We start from the raw sequence: 17,431 nt of genomic DNA on the forward strand, positions 1-17,431 counted from the left end.
ATGAGTCTTTTAAGATTGTGGATCAAAGTAGCTCCCTGCGAGCTTTGTATCGCAGGCTCGACTATAGGTGATCCCTCACCTAGGGTTGGTTCCTCTTCTTCTTCAACGCGAGGGGTTTGGCCTTGTTGTAAGGCTTCTTCAACTATAGTGGTGACCATGCGAGAGAGCCGCTCTTGTGAAATCAAATCCTTGGTAGCTGTGATAACAACAAGCAAGGATGGACATTATGGTTCAATCAACTCCTTAGATTGATATTCCACCACTGTTCTTCTGGTACTAACCATGACTTTTTGTATCTTTTCCCACATACTGTGGCAATTTGATGGTGTTTTTTTGCCTACTCGGGCTCCTCCTCTCCCTTGGCTTTTGGGGTGGAAACTTCAATCCTCCTGCATGTTTCTGGTGGTCTGTGAGTTTAAGCGTGTTAGTGGGGGGTCGACGTTGTCAGCACGACCCCTTCAATGGTCAAGTCAACACCATGTTGAAAGATAAAGTTCACGGAAATACAAGGAAAAGAAATGCTCAAAAGAAAGAAAGAGAAATTAATAATGGGCAAGAAAAATTACATCTGTGCGTATGATACCCTGGTGGTCGGTAAAAAAAATCATCCTCCCTCTTTGGTTGATCCTTATATAATCTTCTTTTTTTTAATAGATATTTTTAGTAACATTGATTGACTTTAAAATGATTATTTTTTTATAGTGATTTTCTTATCGAGTTTAATTTTTGTACATTTCTTCAGCAATTTTAAAACTTAAAACTTAAATTCTTTTACAAATTAATTTATAATATATTTTATTATGTGTTGGAAGATAAAATAATAATTTCAAACATTTTTAAAAAAATAGGGGATTAAATTTCCTCAAAAAATTCCGTCCCTCGAAGTAAACGAAACGGATGATTTTCTGTCAGTGATTGTAGAGCCAAAAGGCAAAAGTTCGGTCTAGTCAAGCGTGAAAGAGCGTGTCCTCAAACATTCCGCCCTTCACTTCTTCCTCCTCACTCCGCGCCGCGCCCTCCGCCAGCTCATCTCGCCGCCTCCGCATAAAAGGAGAACTTGCGGAACTCGCATTAGTACCGCTCGCGATGGACTCCGCGGCCGCCGACTCCTCCGCCACCTCTTCCACGCCCTCTCTCCGCCGCGACCACCACCTCTCCCCCGCCTCCGACGCCGCCTCTCCTCCTCCGCATCCTCCTTCCCCCGCCCGCGTCAAGCTCATGGTCAGCTACGGCGGCCGCATCCAGCCCTGCCCCCACGACGCCACCCGCCTCTCCTACGTCGGCGGTGAGTCCAGGATCGTCGCCCTCGACCGCTCCACCCGCCTGCCCGCCCTCCTCGCCAAGCTCGCCTCCCTCCTCCCTTCCCCCGCCGCCGCTCCCCTCTCACTCAAGTACCAGCTCCCCGGCGAGGATCTCGACGTCCTCATCTCCATCGCCGAGGACGACGACCTCGAACACTTGATGGCCGAGTACGACCGCCTCCAGCAGATCAAGCCGGCCGCGCCTAGGTTGCGCCTCTTTCTCTTCCCCGTCCGCCCCTTTCCCCCGCGCCCCTCCGCCGCCCTCCTCGACGCCCTCCACGCCGTCCAAAAAACTCCGCCCAGCGCTGACTTCCTTTTCGGTTTCGATCAGGACTTCGTTCCTCCACCTGCCGTGAAGGTTACTACCAAAGAAATTGCGCCGCCGCTTATGGTGTTTGACAGTCTTCCTCGCGAGGCTCCGGCGAACCCTAGTCTGGCTAAGGCTGATCGGCATCAACAGCAGCAGAACGACACTTCCCTCGATTTCACCGCCGCAACCGTCGCGTTCTCCTCTGAGGAGATCCAAAAGATGAAGAAGATAGCAGCCAATCCTCCGCCTCGCGAGCACCAAGTTCCACGATTTCCAGAGAAGCCGGCTCTGTCTCCGCCTCCGTCAGCTCCGTACTGCTGGGTGGAGCACACCGGCGGTGGGGCGTCTAGTCGCCAGGTACGCATCCTTTGTCCCAACCGCCGATCTCACCATGTACATCATCCCAGCGTCGCCGGGGGGCTTCTACGCAACGGCGGCGTCGCAGACGGCGGCGGAGCCGTACCCGGCGGTGACAGGGGGGCAGGTGGCGTACGATAGCACGGGGCGGGTAGTTTTCCACCCGAACGTGGCGGCCACGTATCCGACGGTCACGAGCGTCGCCGCGATCAGCCACGTGGACGCCGTCGTCAAGGCCCTGCAGCCTTCGGAAGTATCTTAATTATTCCCGAGTCCAAAATAAAACTTGGCAAATTTCATTTCGCCCATTCAAAACTTTCTAATTTACCAATTATCCATCAAAATTTTGAAATTATGAAAGTACTTTTACAATTTTGTAATTTCTCCCTTTAGTTATTAATATTGTTAAGGATGGGATGTCAATTGTATTAATAAGCGAGGGTTATTTTGATGATTTAAGATATTAAAAGATATTTTAAGTAAAGAGCGTAGTGGAAATTTTGTTTGAAATTTTATTAAATCAGTCCTCTATGAATAATCTTTCTTTCTTTGTCGGTTATTATCACTAGTTGAGTTGCTCACGTTGTTTAAGTCCTTTTGTTGGCGGTTTTGATTATTTTTTTTTGTTGGTGATGTTGTTTGTTGATATTTGTTTGATATGTAGGTGGATCTTTTTTATATATAAAAAAATGATAAATCTCAGTTAACTATATCTGAGGGTGAATAGTTTGGTCTTACGAAAAATTTTTATCAACCACTATTAAGATAAATCAGGAAGTGCATGCAGTTTCATGGAAGTTTTTTACCGATCACCAGGATAAATCGAGAAAATGATCTTTTTATTATTCTAGATACTCATGCACAGTTGATGAGAAATTAAATGTGTATTCGTATGAGCAAGTATTTTTTGATTATCTAGGAGTAAAAAAAACTTTTAAATTTTCATCGACCAATGAAATATTTTTAATTGATCATAAATTTACATTGCAAAATAGTGAAAAGTAGAAAAATATTCCGAATGCAAATGCTAAAAATTTCTGAGTCAAATCGTTTATGATTTAAATGTACAAAATAATGGATTAGATTGTGTTAACTTTTGTCAATCCTAATTAGGAGATGTTGTAATTGCTGGCCGGCAGGGCCGGCACAAGGCATAGCCTATATATGGTAAGACCCCTAACATTACTAATTAAATATTTTTATTAGATAAATTTGATTGAAAATCTATCAAAATTAATTAATTATTAAAAAATTGAAATTAAAATATATATTAATTGAAAATTTATCGAAGTAAATTGATAATTTATCGTCAAATCTAATTAATATTTTTAATATTTTATTGATCAAATTTAATTTTATTTAATCGATTAAAAATATTAATTAAATAAATAAATATATTTTTTAATATATTATATTTGAAAGTTTAAGAGAATTTTTTTCTTCTAATTTTAATGTGACCAGTGGTTATAATTTTTAGTTATGAAAATAATCTTTTATAATACATTGAATTATTCTTCTAAATTTTATTAATAAAATTAAATATATTAATAATATTTTATATAAAATATATTTTTTAAAAATTTAATATTTAATTAAAAAATATTAAGGTTTCAAGTAATTTTTTTGTTTAGGAGAGGAGATCCTTGTAGTTGTGGCCGACAAGGTTAGTTATGAAAAGAACCATCATTTCATGATATGGAAACTTAGTATATTATCACTTGAACTGGCCAATAAAAAAAATAATATGATAAAATAATTTATACTATTATGTAGATAAAATAATTTATATGTATTTAATGAATATACTAAATAATAATAATAAATTGGCAAATTGAACGTAAAACTTTTGTCAGGGAAAAGCCATCGTTCAGTTGCAAATGACGCGATATCATTGTGTCAGCGCTAAATGAAGCATGTTTCCTAATTTTACGGCGTCAATGCTCCTAATTTTATGTATTTAAGCAACTTGGAGTATGCGCAAACAAATATTGGTATTTGATGTGCTGGGAAGGAGGAATCCAGTGGGGATGTATTGGATTTTATTTTATTTTTATTTGTCATTAAGGATTAACCGAGGCTGAGATTAAAAATTTGATGGAAACAGGCATTACAAGAATATTATCAATTAGCGAAGAAAAATTCCGTCACTAATGATCAATAATGATTGATTAGCGATTGCTATTTTTCGTTATTAAATAATCAATCCTTGACGTCATTTAACGACAAAATATATTCCGTCGCTAATTAACTATAAATATTTAAATAACTGTTGCTAATATTTAATGACGGGCATTTAATATTAACGACGAAATTTTATATGTCATCGTTATTCAGTGACGGAAATAAAAATTTCGTCATTAAAATCGTAAATGAAAAGCACTGTTCTATCTTAGATCTAGTGACAAAATTTTAATTTCATTGCTAAATTCCTTTTCAATATTGACAGCACCTTCTCATTTTCGCATTTTTTTTATTTACATTTATATATACATACGATACATCATCACAAATGATAATTTTCACAATACAATTTACACATCCTACTTATCCACACAAATACAAACAATACAATTCATATAATCTACAATTCACACATCCTATGTATCAACACAAACACAAACGATACAATTTATACAATTCATAACTTACACATCTATATATTCACAAATCCACATCTACACATCCATATATTCATAAATCCACATCTCCACATCTAAACAAAATTCAAACACAAACAATACAATGCATTAAACACAAACACATCCATATATTCACAAATCCACATCTACACAGATAAAATAACATGCATTAAAAATGATACATTTCAACATATAAAATCAATCCAATAAATTTTTAAAATTAATCCCAACATATTAAATCCAATACAATAATATATCCAACGAGTAGTATATATATATATATATATATATATATATATATATATATATATATATATATATATATATATATATATATATATATATATATATTGGTGCAGGGAGCATCAGATAATCAAACATGAGTTTTGATAATGACTAAGGGTTTAAGTTAAGTTTGAGAAGTGATCTAATAAGCTGAATTGAATGTGCAGGTAGCATAGAAAAGTCCTAGCTGCAGCTAAGCAAAGAAAGACCTGATCTAGAGGATTAGACAGAAGACCTGATTTGGAGGACTGGATAAGGAAGTCTTGGTCAGGAGAACTGAGTAGGAAGTCTTGATAGATCAGAGCACAAGACGAAAAGTCTAAGTAGATTTGAAAGACATGACATCTAGCAGTGGAAGACTTGGAGGCTGAGGATCAAAGCTGAGCAAAAGTTCAACAGATCTGGAAGACCTGGTTGGCAAAAGGTAAATTCTCCCGAGTAGAATGGGTAAGGATGCATTTCTGGTAAGGAAAACAATAGGCGTCGGTCTGACCTAGGATTTCACTGAAAATCTTAAGTCAAGACTAAACAGTTTGCAAAAACTATTATCCTTCCTGTTATCTTTGAGTTTGAACTAACTTGTAATGCAACAAAGGAGAGGTTGAAACTTTGTGTTCTAGGCACCTTTATTTGGATCTAGGCGATCGGACGATCTAGGCAACCAGACGGTACAAGCGCCTGCATGGTATCCAGGCGATTGGACGTCAACTAAACGGGCTAGCGAGAGGGATGAGATAGCAAAGTCCTAGTGGTCGGGACACCTCAGTCTCTAGGCGCTTGGAGAGGTTCCAAGCGTCCAGATTTGGATAAGGCATTGCGGAGTCAAAGTTGATCCGGCAACCTCCACGTTAGTATCCAAGCGTCCAGAAGAGATACAGGTGCCCAGAAGATGCTGAGTCAGTGTCAAAGGTGGATCGACGGATTGACGTGGATGCACCTGGAAGGACTTCTAGACGTCCGGATAAAGTTTTATAAGCAGCTGCTAGGGGGAACCCTAACAACAATTCAAGACACTTCTATGATGACCTCTAGTGCAAATCTTCGATTTAGAACGCTGTCATAACGTAGAGGAGTTGCACCGACAAGGCTATTACTACTCTCAGTTGGTAATCTCTGTATCACTTTTTGTGCTTAAGATTCTTAGGATGGTATAAGTTTATCGATCCTAACATGTTTATAAAAGCGACAAACTCTTTCTCGTAAAAGAGGAGTTATTATAGTGAATTATCCATCGAAATGATCACAGATCGTGGGCCTTGGAGTAGCAATCTGTGACTATGAACCAAGTAAAAACTAACTTGTTCACATTTATTCTTTCCGCTACACTTTCTGACATCGTATAGTTGTGTTTTACACAAGAAATTTTAAAAGAAGTGAAAACGTGAAACAACGCTATTCACCCCCTCTAGCGCTCTTACTCGATCCTATATATATATATATATATATAATTATATAATTGTCATGAAAAATATAACACAATTAGATATGTATCTATTATGAAACTAATAAATTTAATTTGTATGTTCACAAGTGATAAACAAAAAAAAAAGTTAAAAATATTAACATACCTAGCTCTCATGCATCTACTAATTAGGATCCTGAGTCTTCTGAGAGTCAAATCCATGCGGTGTTTGACTCATGCGAGCCATGAATTTCTGTATTTCCTATCTAATTTCCTTGTATCTCAACTGGGCTTGGCGGGAATCTTAAAATTCTTGCTCTAATGTATAGAGTCGATTTTTCAACGATTGATTTTCTTGCTCTAGGGCTTCTACCCTAGTAGATGATTTACTGGGATGCCCCCTAACTCTAGGGGCTATCATACGATCATAAATGACTCTCGCTTGAGATCCAAGATCGTAGAGGGTGGAGATCTTTTTTCTTCCACCGACCACATTATAATATATCTCATTTACCTGGTCAGTGGAGAGAGTCTGCATCTCACTTCCCTCTTTATCAGGCTCAAACACCTGTGCAACTCTAGCAGTCATTTCATCCTATTTAAAAATAAATTCATATAAGATATAAAATTTAAAAAAGTTAAACATTGTTAATAGTTAAATAAGTTTAAATTTTAAATTCTTATGTCTAATGCCTTCAATCGTGGATCGACAAATATGTCATCCTTTGACTTGTGTGTCTTGATAAAAATCTCTCAACAAGTAGGAGGTCGTTGTAGTTCGTGTTCCTAAATATTAAATAAAACAATTAAATCAAAATAAATTCATTGATAATTAAATAATTTTGATATAAATATATTAATTGCAAACTCACTAAGTCTATGGCATGCTCAACGATCGAACAAGATCCAGTTGTATGCTTTGTGGATCCGATGCTAGAGCCACCTAACTTGGTGTTTCTGTTGGCTTGAGCTATCGTTGAATTTTTATTGATAATTAAATAATTCTAATATAAATATATTAATTGTAAACTCACCAAGTCTATGACATGCTCGATGATCGAACAAGATCCAGTTGTATGTTTTGTGGATCCGATGCTAGAGCCACCTAGCTTGGTGCTTATGTTGGCCTGAGCTATCGTTGAATTTGATTGCCATTTTTCTGTAGCCCAGATGACTTGTCATGCATTCTAAGCATCATCTGGGATAAAAGATGGTCTTATGCCATTTTTTCTGCATTTGTATAGCAGATCCTTGTCCAATTTGACACAGACATTATTCCATGTTTCTTTAAATGCCTCATCGTGCCCTAACTCTCAGATATTTTTTTTTGCAAAAAATGTTTACAAATTAGTATAAACAAATAAACCTCCTAATAATAAAAATGACTTACTAAAAACTCCTGGTAGTAAAAATCTCTCATGCTCTCGTTTACATGTCTCCATGTAGTACCAGAAAGATGCACTCTTTCTTTAAATTTACTAGATATGTAAGCTGCTACTCGATGGTCATCTGGACTCACTACAAAAAAACACTGATTTAGCAACGAAAATTTGCAACGAAAAAAATTCGTTGCAAAATTGCAACTAATTTTCCAACGAAATACAGATTCGTCGCAAATTTGTGTCGAAATTAGCAACGAAAAATAATCCATTGCAAAATTAGCAACGAATTATTTTCGTCGCAAAATTCGTTGCAAAAAATATTTTCGTTGCAAAAGTCGTCGGAAAATTTCCAACGAATAACAAGTTCGTCGCAGATTGGCGACAAAAAAACTGTTCGTCGCAAAATATAACAATATTGGCGACGAATATTTAATTCGTCGCCAATCGGCGACGAATTACTTTTCGTCGCCGATTGGCGACGAACAAATTCGTCGCCGATTGGCGACGAACAAATTCGTCGCCGATTGGCGACGAATCATAGTTCGTCGCCGATGGCGACGAAAAATAATCGTCGCCAATCGGCGACGAATTTGTTCGTCGCCAATCGGCGACGAAAAGTAATTCGTCGCCGATTGGCGACGATTTTGGCGACGAAAATAAATTCGTCGCCAAATTTGACTATTTTTCGCCTCCAAACCGATCGTTCATTATGAATCCCAATATATATCTTAATTTATAACTGACACTTAATGGAATAACACATACACACATGGACAATCTTTTTCTTTTACAATGTCGTACCAGATTTGATTATTTGTTGTTTCTGAAGAGATTGGGGTCAGTCGAGTGCTACAATCCAAGAAATGACGTATTGACACATCTTAGCCTATTTTGCTATATAAGATAGGAAATCTAACTGGTTATATACTGAACGGTATATACGCTATTAGTAGAGGAGATGATAGCCAAGATTCGTTAAAAAATAATGGAAAATGCATTTTAGACATGATTGGGTAGCTTAGTTGACATTTGGCAACGAATTAAATTTCGTCGCCAAATTCGTCGCTATTTGGCAACGAAATAGCATTTTCGTTGCAGATTGGCGACCAAAAAACTTTTCGTTGCCAATTGGCAACAAATTTGGCGACGAAAATAAATTCGTCGCCAAAATGTCGACAATTTTTAAGATAAATGGCCTGGTCATAGCGAAAATATATTTTTTTAGCTTTTTTTCATATCTTTCATGTTGTAGGCAGTTTGTCGAAATGGGAATTATATCCATATATGGTTTTAATATTTGTCTTTGCCAATATAGGAAAAGAATGGTTGCATACTAATCTTGGATTTAGATCTCCAAAAGCTTCAATTCTATTTATAGATTATGTTTGTTTATTGTGAAATTATTTCTGGATATGAATCGATTTCAGGAGATTTCACGGATGTTTAGAGTGAATGATGACCATAAATCCGAAACTGTTTTGAAGACTTATCATGTTTTAACGATGGCGGGAAAAATTTATAGTTAAGTTGGCGACGAAATAATTTTCGTCGCAAAATTCGTTGCCAATTGGCAACGAAACTGTAATTCGTTGCAAATTGGCAACGAAAATATTGTTTGTCGCCAAACTGCGACGAATAATTTCGTCGCCAATTTGCGACGAACTTCATTTTCGTTGCAGATTGGCGACGAAAATCATTTTCGTCGCCAAATTCGTCGCCAATTTGCGACGAACTTCATTTTCGTTGCAGATTAGCAACGACTTTAGCAACGAAAATTATTTTCGTTGCTAATTTTGACTAAAAATTACCCGCCGTTGTTTGTGGTCAAAATTAATTCTCTTATATTTTTTAACTAACCCATTATAAAGACATCATAACAAAGTTGTCAAATAAAGTAAAATATTTTTAAAAAATAGGATAACATTACCAAATTTCGCATTTCAGCTCCTTCTTTCATTTGACAAGATAGTTAAGAAATGGACACCAGATGAATTGTGTTATCTTTTCTGAATCAATGTTCGTAAATAATAAATTAAGTTTCTAACTGGTTGTATACTGAACGATATATACGCTATTAGTAAAGGAGATAATAATCAAGATTTGTATAAAATTAATAGAAAAGGCATTTGTGGGTTTAGGGTGTGGAGTGGGATGTTTAGGAGGTTGGCGACGAAAATAAATTCGTTGCCAAATTCGTTGCCAATTGGCAACGAAAAATATGTTCGTTGCCAATTAGCAACGAAAATGATTTTCGTCGCAACTCTGCGACGAACTTATTCGTCGCAAATCTGCGACGAAAATAATTTTCGTTGCAAATATGTAATCGATCACCGAATCGATTCGCGAACATTCTGTAAAAAATCAGATTTCGACAGAATCCATCGATCGTAATCGATCGCTTGATCGATTACGGGAATTTACGACATTTAATCGATTAGTTGATCGATTACAGGCCAAGCTTACGAATTTACGACATTTAATCGATCATCTGATCGATTATATAGAGTCGTAATCGATCATCTGATCGATTAAGCCATTAGGAAATCTGCGATGAAAAAATTTTCGTTGCAAAAATTATCCCGAAAATTTTGCCCGGGATAATTTTTTGCTCAAATTTTTTCAATTGGCGACGAAAAGTTGATTTCGTCGCCAATTTGGCGACGAAACGTAGAATTCGTCGCCAATTTGGCGACGACTTTGGCAACGAACTCGGTTTCGTTGCCAAATGCCCTAACTTAACTTCTCCCCCAATCCCCTTTCTCCTTCCTTCGCGATTTTTGCTGCGCTGCCGCGATTTTTCTCCGCCGAAACCCTTGCTGCCACCGGCCGGCCTCCACGCGATTCCTCCGCTGCCTCCACCCTAAAAACCTTGATGTTTCCGACCGGATATTGCCGGATCGTGTGGTAAGCTTCTTCCTTTCTCTTTTTTTTCTCATTCGGCGTTTTCCTCTTTTGGCCGTCGGACAGCTCCATCGCCGCCACCGGCCGGCCTCTGCTGCTGGCTGGCCGCGCTGGCCGGCGCTGGCCGCATTGGCCGCGCTGGCCGGCGCTGGCCGGCGCGCCTGGGCCGCGCTGGCCCGCGCTGGGCCGCACTGGCCAGCGAAGTGCAACCTACGCTCTTGCTGCGCGGCTGCTGGCTGCTGGCCGCTGGCCACGCTGCTGCTGGCCCTCTGGCCGGCGCTGTGACTTCGGTGCTAAATGAGATGCGATGACGAGTTTAACTCATCATTGCTCAAATCAAGATTTCCTTTGATTTCAGACTTTGAAATTAAGTTTAGGAAACCAGAATTCAATCAGATTTCCATGAGGCTGGTGGGGTAAGGTATCCAGGAGTCTTGTGTTAATAACGGGCAAGGTCGAACATTTGTAGAAAAGAGATCAAGGATCAATAAAAATGGGAGGGTTGTATCAATTTCAACTTGTAGATGCTGATTAAATCCAGCAAGTATGATCTGTTTGTGTTGCTGAAAAACTAAGCTATAGACAGAAGAGAAACTATTATGTGTCAGAGCTTATGGAGCTTTCTGATCATAGCTAGGCTAAGGGGAGGTTCAGGCCATTACAGCACCAAGTGGTATTGCAATCCACACAAGGAACTACATGATTTTGTCCTAGATTAACATTAATTTAATGTTGTATATTGATTAATATTGATTAATTGTTAATGTTGTATTGGTGTTGATTAATGTTGATTAATTATTAATGTTGTATTGATGTTCGATTGTGATGGGGTTAATGTGGTATTGATGGTGATTAATTTGTTAATGTTGTTTTTGCAGGTTGACAAATTTACGTTGACGAAAGTATTTAGGGAGATATTTTACTAGATATGCAAATTAATTTGTTAATTTTAGTTTGAATTAATATATGTAAATTTTAATTTATTAAATAGATTTATAATATTTTAATTGTACTTTTTCTCTTATAGATCATTTCTCCTGACTTGGTTGTGTATTTTATTTGGATACACCCTTTACAGACATCCATGATGGTAAGTTTTTAATTAAGCATTTTCATTATGCAAATAATTTTATATTTTCTAATATACTTCCTAATATGTTTTCTTACAGTCGCGACGTGGTCGACGCAGTAGCAGTAGTCATGGTGATGCAGGTCCCACTCCTTCAGGTGCAGCCCCCTCACCTTCAGGTGCAATCCCTTCTCCAGGATGTAGAGTCTTCGGAGAGCACACATGCCCATGATGTTTCATGCTTTCTTTTCTTCGTCTTCCGATATATTTATATCAGTACTTTGTATGGATTTACTGGATTGTTATGATTGTATATCATGTTAGCTAGACTAATAGACATATACACATGTCTATTGTGGATCTTTGTATGGATTGTATCATTTGGATGCATGCATTATGGATTTTGATATGGATCTTTGTATGAATTGTATTTTTGTATGGATGTTGATATGTATTGTTTGTTATTTATGTGTTGTTATATATGGATGTTTATATATGTTGTTATGGATTGTATATGACAGGTTTGTATGTTATAAATCGATCTGATTGGATCGATATGTAAATGTATATACAGGATAACCAATAAATAAAATGAGCATTAGAAAAAAAATTTTAGTCGGCGACGAAATTTGCAACGAAAATCATTTTCGTCGCAAATTTGCAACGAATTTTGCGACGAAAATAGGCTCGTCGCAATTCTATCGTAAGTTACTATGCGTCAAAGTTTTGCGACAAATTTTCAAATTCGTCGCAGAATTCGTCGCCAATTGGCGACGAATTTATATTCGTTGCCAATTGGCGACGAATAAGATTCGTCGCCAATTGGCGACGAATAAAATTCGTTGCCAATTGGCGACAAACCAAAATCGTCGCTAATTGGCGACGAATTATAATTCGTCGCCAATTGGCGACGAATTATAATTCGTCGCCAATTGGCGACGAATAAGTTCGTCGCCAATTGGCGACAAACCAAAATCGTCGCCAATTGGCGACGAATTTAATTCGTCGCCAATTTGCGACGAATAAGTTCGTCGCCAATTGGCGACGAATTCTGCGACGAATTTAAAAATTCGTTGCAGAATTGTGCGACGAAATTGGATTTTTCGTCGGAGCATTTTGCGATGACCTAATTGCGACGAATTTAAATTCGTCGCCAAATTCGTCGCAAACTCTTTTGCAACGAATTTTTTTAAAGAAATTCGTCGCAAAATTCGTCGCAGAATGCAGTTTTTTTTTGTAGTGATTTTATGGAGGGGTTCAGATGCAAGATTGATTATTCTTTCATCTTCCATATTTGATATTCTATGATTATTCACATATAATAGTAAGTATGATATAAATTAGGTCAAAATTTGATACTGATATATGGAAAATTATTTATTCAGTAACTTACATAGATTTGAAACCACAATGCAAATTCCATCTCTAACGTTTCCTCTATCTCACTTGCACTAATTGATGAATTTTGATACTGAAGTTGTTGTTCGTAAAAACTGTGATGGATGAAAGGTAAATTTAAGACAATTGAGATACCAAACAAATAAAAAGGGATTAATAGTTAATTATATCAATCAACTCACCTTATATATGATTTGACATTTTCACAATTCAGGAGTATACATATTCTTGCAGTATAATAGTCTTGTTGATTTAACAATCTCAAAATAGGTGCACGAATTGGCTTACCAAGAAACTTGAAAATAGAAAGCATCATTAAGTCAATCAAAATTTTTAAGATACTTGCGATATTTAATTATGACATCATCAGCAAAATAATATAAGCAGAAAGAAGTTGCTTCTTCAACCAAATAAGCAACTGCCCGACTCTTACTTACCTTCTTTGTCTAATGTATAGTAAGCCTTTGGAAATTGATTTGTTACTTCATTTTGATGTAACTCAGGTCTGTTAATCAGTCCTTTTAATTTCTCATGTGATTTTACGGTGTCTTTAATTCTTTCAGGAACATTCATCACTATATTAAAGATATTATAAAAAAAAATGTTCTCAACATATATCACATTTAAATTATGTTGAATTAATAAATATTTCCAATATGATAACTCTCAGAAAATATTTTTTTTCTTCCAACCACATTTGCACATCCTAACAATATATTTATTTATCTTATCAGAATTATGCTCATATATTGGTAGAAATTCATAGCTGTCTATTTGGTCAATGATTTCTGCACCTAACTTGATTGTTGGCGGAAGTTTTTTGACTATAACATTCTTTAGAAAATTTCTCTTATCTCCTAAAAAGGTGTTCAACTAGTAAAAATTTACGGTGATTATCAAATCAAAATACCTTTCCACTGTAAGGTAATGAAAATGCATCAGACTTTGTCATGCAATGTGGGCATGCTAACTTACCAGCTGTACTCTATCCCGACGACATTGAGTATGCTAGAAAATCACTAATCATCCATAATAAAGTAGCATGCAAGATAAAATTGATTTTACTTGCAACATTATAAGTCTCTGATCCTACATTCAATAATTCATTCAACTCGGTAATCAGAGGTTGCAAGAAAATATCTATCTTCTCTTTCGGATTCGTTGGACCTGGAATAAGCATAGTCAGAAACATAAATTTGTCTTTCATGCACATTCATGGCGGTAAATTATATGGTATTAATATAACTGATTAAGATGAATATTGTTGTCCCGACTGATCAAATAGTTGAAATCTATCTGTAGAAAGTCTCAATCTCACATTATATGGTTCCATCGTAAAGGAGGGAAATATTGTATCAAGTTGTTTCCATGCAGGGGAGTCACAAGGATGACACATTATACCTTCTCCGTGCATATGCTCATGATGCCACCTCATGTGGCAAGTTATTGTGGCAAATGCATACAAGTGTTGAAGTTTAGCAGTTAACGAGAAGTAATACATAACCTTCCATGCAATATTTTCTTTTTCTTCCTTGGTATGCGACTACGATGCTTATAACGAGGGTGAGTATAGATTTTGCATTCAATCAGTTCACTATCTTCATTTTAATATATCATGCAGTTGTTTATACAACAATCAATCTTCTCTATTGGCAAACATAAATCCCTCATCAATTTCTTTGTACTGTAGAAACTATCAGTCATTTGGTGATCAACAGGGAGCAACTTTGACATCAATTGATAAATGTCATTGTAACATCGTTCTGAGAAATGATGATCTACCTTGATGTTCAATAACCTTGCAGTAGCTGATAGTTGGGAATGACCAGATAGAATACCTTCCCACACTTCTCTTTCACTAGCCTTTAACATGTCATATAGTTGCTGAACTTTAGGTGTTGGTATTTCATCTACATTGGAATGATCAACTGCATTTATCACGTCATAAACCATTGATTGCATCACATTCTCATTAGATGTTGATTCCCCTAAAGCAGTTGTGCCAGATAAAGAAGCAGCTGAAGTTCCAATTGGATCAAACAGATAAGGCTCTCCGTGATAGTACCAATTGTAGTAATTTGGAACAAAATTATTTCTACATATATGCACTTTCACAGTATCCTCATCATGGAAAGCTTTATTTCTACATTTGCAATGATTACACAGACAACGTAACTCTGCACCATTCATGCATTCTGGATGACTCTTAGCAAAGTTCACAAACTCTTCAACTCCAGTATAATATTCAGCTCGGATAAATTTATTTTCTAATCTATTGTACATCCAAGTTTTATTCATATACATTGTAACCTTTTACAATAATAAATTTTCATTGAATAGAAATAATATGTAAAACTGAACACGCAGATAGTTTAAACTAATTCTTAAGCACTTAGACTTAATATATCACTAACATTTAAACTTAAACTAAACATTCAGTTTGAGTTTGAACATTAATATTGTGGTCAGCCAAGGCAAAAAGTAGGAGGTCGTGGCCAACCAAGCTATCAAGCGGCCAAGCTATATAAAATTTAATTAAATCATTACAACCTACATGATATATATATATATATATATATATATATATATTATACAAGGTTAATGTTATCCTATTTATGTTAAATTTATAAGTCCAACAAATAATAGTTAATATTAACCTTTTTAAATTTATTCTACTTTACAATTGCTTGGAACCACCAAGAGCCCAAGGCACTGTAAAAACAAGCAAAGAAAATATTACCGAAGTATCAGTTTACTGTTTACTATTTAAATATAAAGGAATCTATCAGCTACAAGATGACTAAGTGCCCAAATATAATTACATTTGATAAAGTTAACTGTAGTGGATTGCATTAGTTGGAATTATGGTTTTCAAAGGCGATTGCCCAGGCAGATTCCAAAAAGAGGGACTAATATTGTTGTATATGTCTAATTTTGGAGGAAAATAAATTTTAATAAAATATTCCTCATTAAACCATCATAACCTTGTTATAAGATTAATATTTAGAATCTGGTATTTATACAACTCCTATCAGTGATTGTGGGAGCAACACAAGATTAATTGCAAAATAACCATGTTCTCTAACAAGATTAACTACTGTCTTTTGCATGGCCAAACATGATTATGTCTTGAGGCTAGTTACCATCAATAATTCATCAACACCTAATTGCTCTCTAGTAATGTTACACATTCATCAACACTAAGACATACATCCCTATTTCAACTAATTGAATTCATGAGTTGCCTTAAAAAAGCTCAATCTAGTTTGCAAATCTAAAACCAATAAAAGCATGACACCAAACTCATAGGAGAGCTATTAAAGATGCAACTTTGCAATGATAATTACTAATGTATGGATCTGGGTGCTGGAACTTCTGGAATCTTGCTTCTGCTTCTTCAATTAGCCTAAATGTAAAAGTGAAAGCATCAAATGCAAGTTCAATGATTTATCACAAATTTTAAAAGTGCAATTATGAAAGCACAACTCAAGTTAGGGGTCGGCGAACTCAGTCGGGCCATGGTCGTACTTGGCGAGCTCATAGGCCGAGCCAGTGGCCGGCGAGCTTGGCCATGCCGAGCCTGTGGTCGACCGAGCCCGTGGCTCGTGGTGTCGAGCCCCTGACTGTGGCAGCGACAGTGCCTGAGCCCGTGGCTGCGAGCAACGGTCGTGTCCGTGGCTGTGCCAAGCCCTTGGTCGTGCCGAGACCGTGGCCGATGAGCTCAGCCAGGCTGGCCCCGAAATCGACAATAAGTAGCTACCCTAGAATCGTGAAGAGGAGAGGAGAGGGAGGAGCTTGCCGGTCGGGAATCACAAAGGGGAAGGTTGGAGACTCACGAGGGGGAACATTAGCATCGGTGATTGGGAGATCAGGAGAGGGAGAGTTGGTGATCGGGAGAGATTGGGAGAGGGAAATACTTTGTGCGAGGGGGTAAAAATTGATCGAAAAATCCTAAAAAATGTGATATTAGCGACGGAAATTATATTCTGTAATATTAGTCGTTATATTAGCAATGAAAATTAAAGTTTAATAGTTAATAAAGCAATGAAAATAAAATTTCATCGCTAAAATAATCATTAGCGACGGAAATTTATGTATGTCGCTATATTTGGGATGGAAACTTTTATTTCCGTCACTAATTATACTTTTCTTTTTTATAGTGAGGTCTAAAATTATATATAAAATTGTGATCCCGTAGCAAATTACTATAAACTTCTAAAACACCATCCTCTATTAGAATCTTTTATGGAGTTGCTAAGAATAATTCATTTAGATTTCACTTCACGATGGGCTTACAATGATGGCTATGCAGTTCACAGGTTTGATCTAGAAGCCATCCAGTAGCTGCTCGTAGACGATGCCTAATTGTCGTTCAAGCACGAGACTG

At 36.9% G+C, this 17,431-nt stretch overlaps 2 pseudogenes; one reads left to right on the forward strand and one right to left on the reverse strand.

The window, feature by feature from the left end:
- Nucleotides 1-1,032: 1,032 nt before the first annotated feature.
- Nucleotides 1,033-2,482, forward strand: LOC141834119 (uncharacterized; annotated as a pseudogene).
- A 3,996-nt stretch (nt 2,483-6,478) lies between these two features.
- LOC141833885 (uncharacterized) lies at nt 6,479-11,876 on the reverse strand (annotated as a pseudogene).
- Between the last annotated feature and the right edge of the window lie 5,555 nt (nt 11,877-17,431).

This window comes from Curcuma longa, chromosome 8 (genome assembly GCF_044706935.1).
Source record: "Curcuma longa cultivar G26 ecotype Majalengka, Jawa Barat chromosome 8, ITB_CL_G26_1.1, whole genome shotgun sequence".
NCBI lineage: Eukaryota > Viridiplantae > Streptophyta > Magnoliopsida > Zingiberales > Zingiberaceae > Curcuma > Curcuma longa.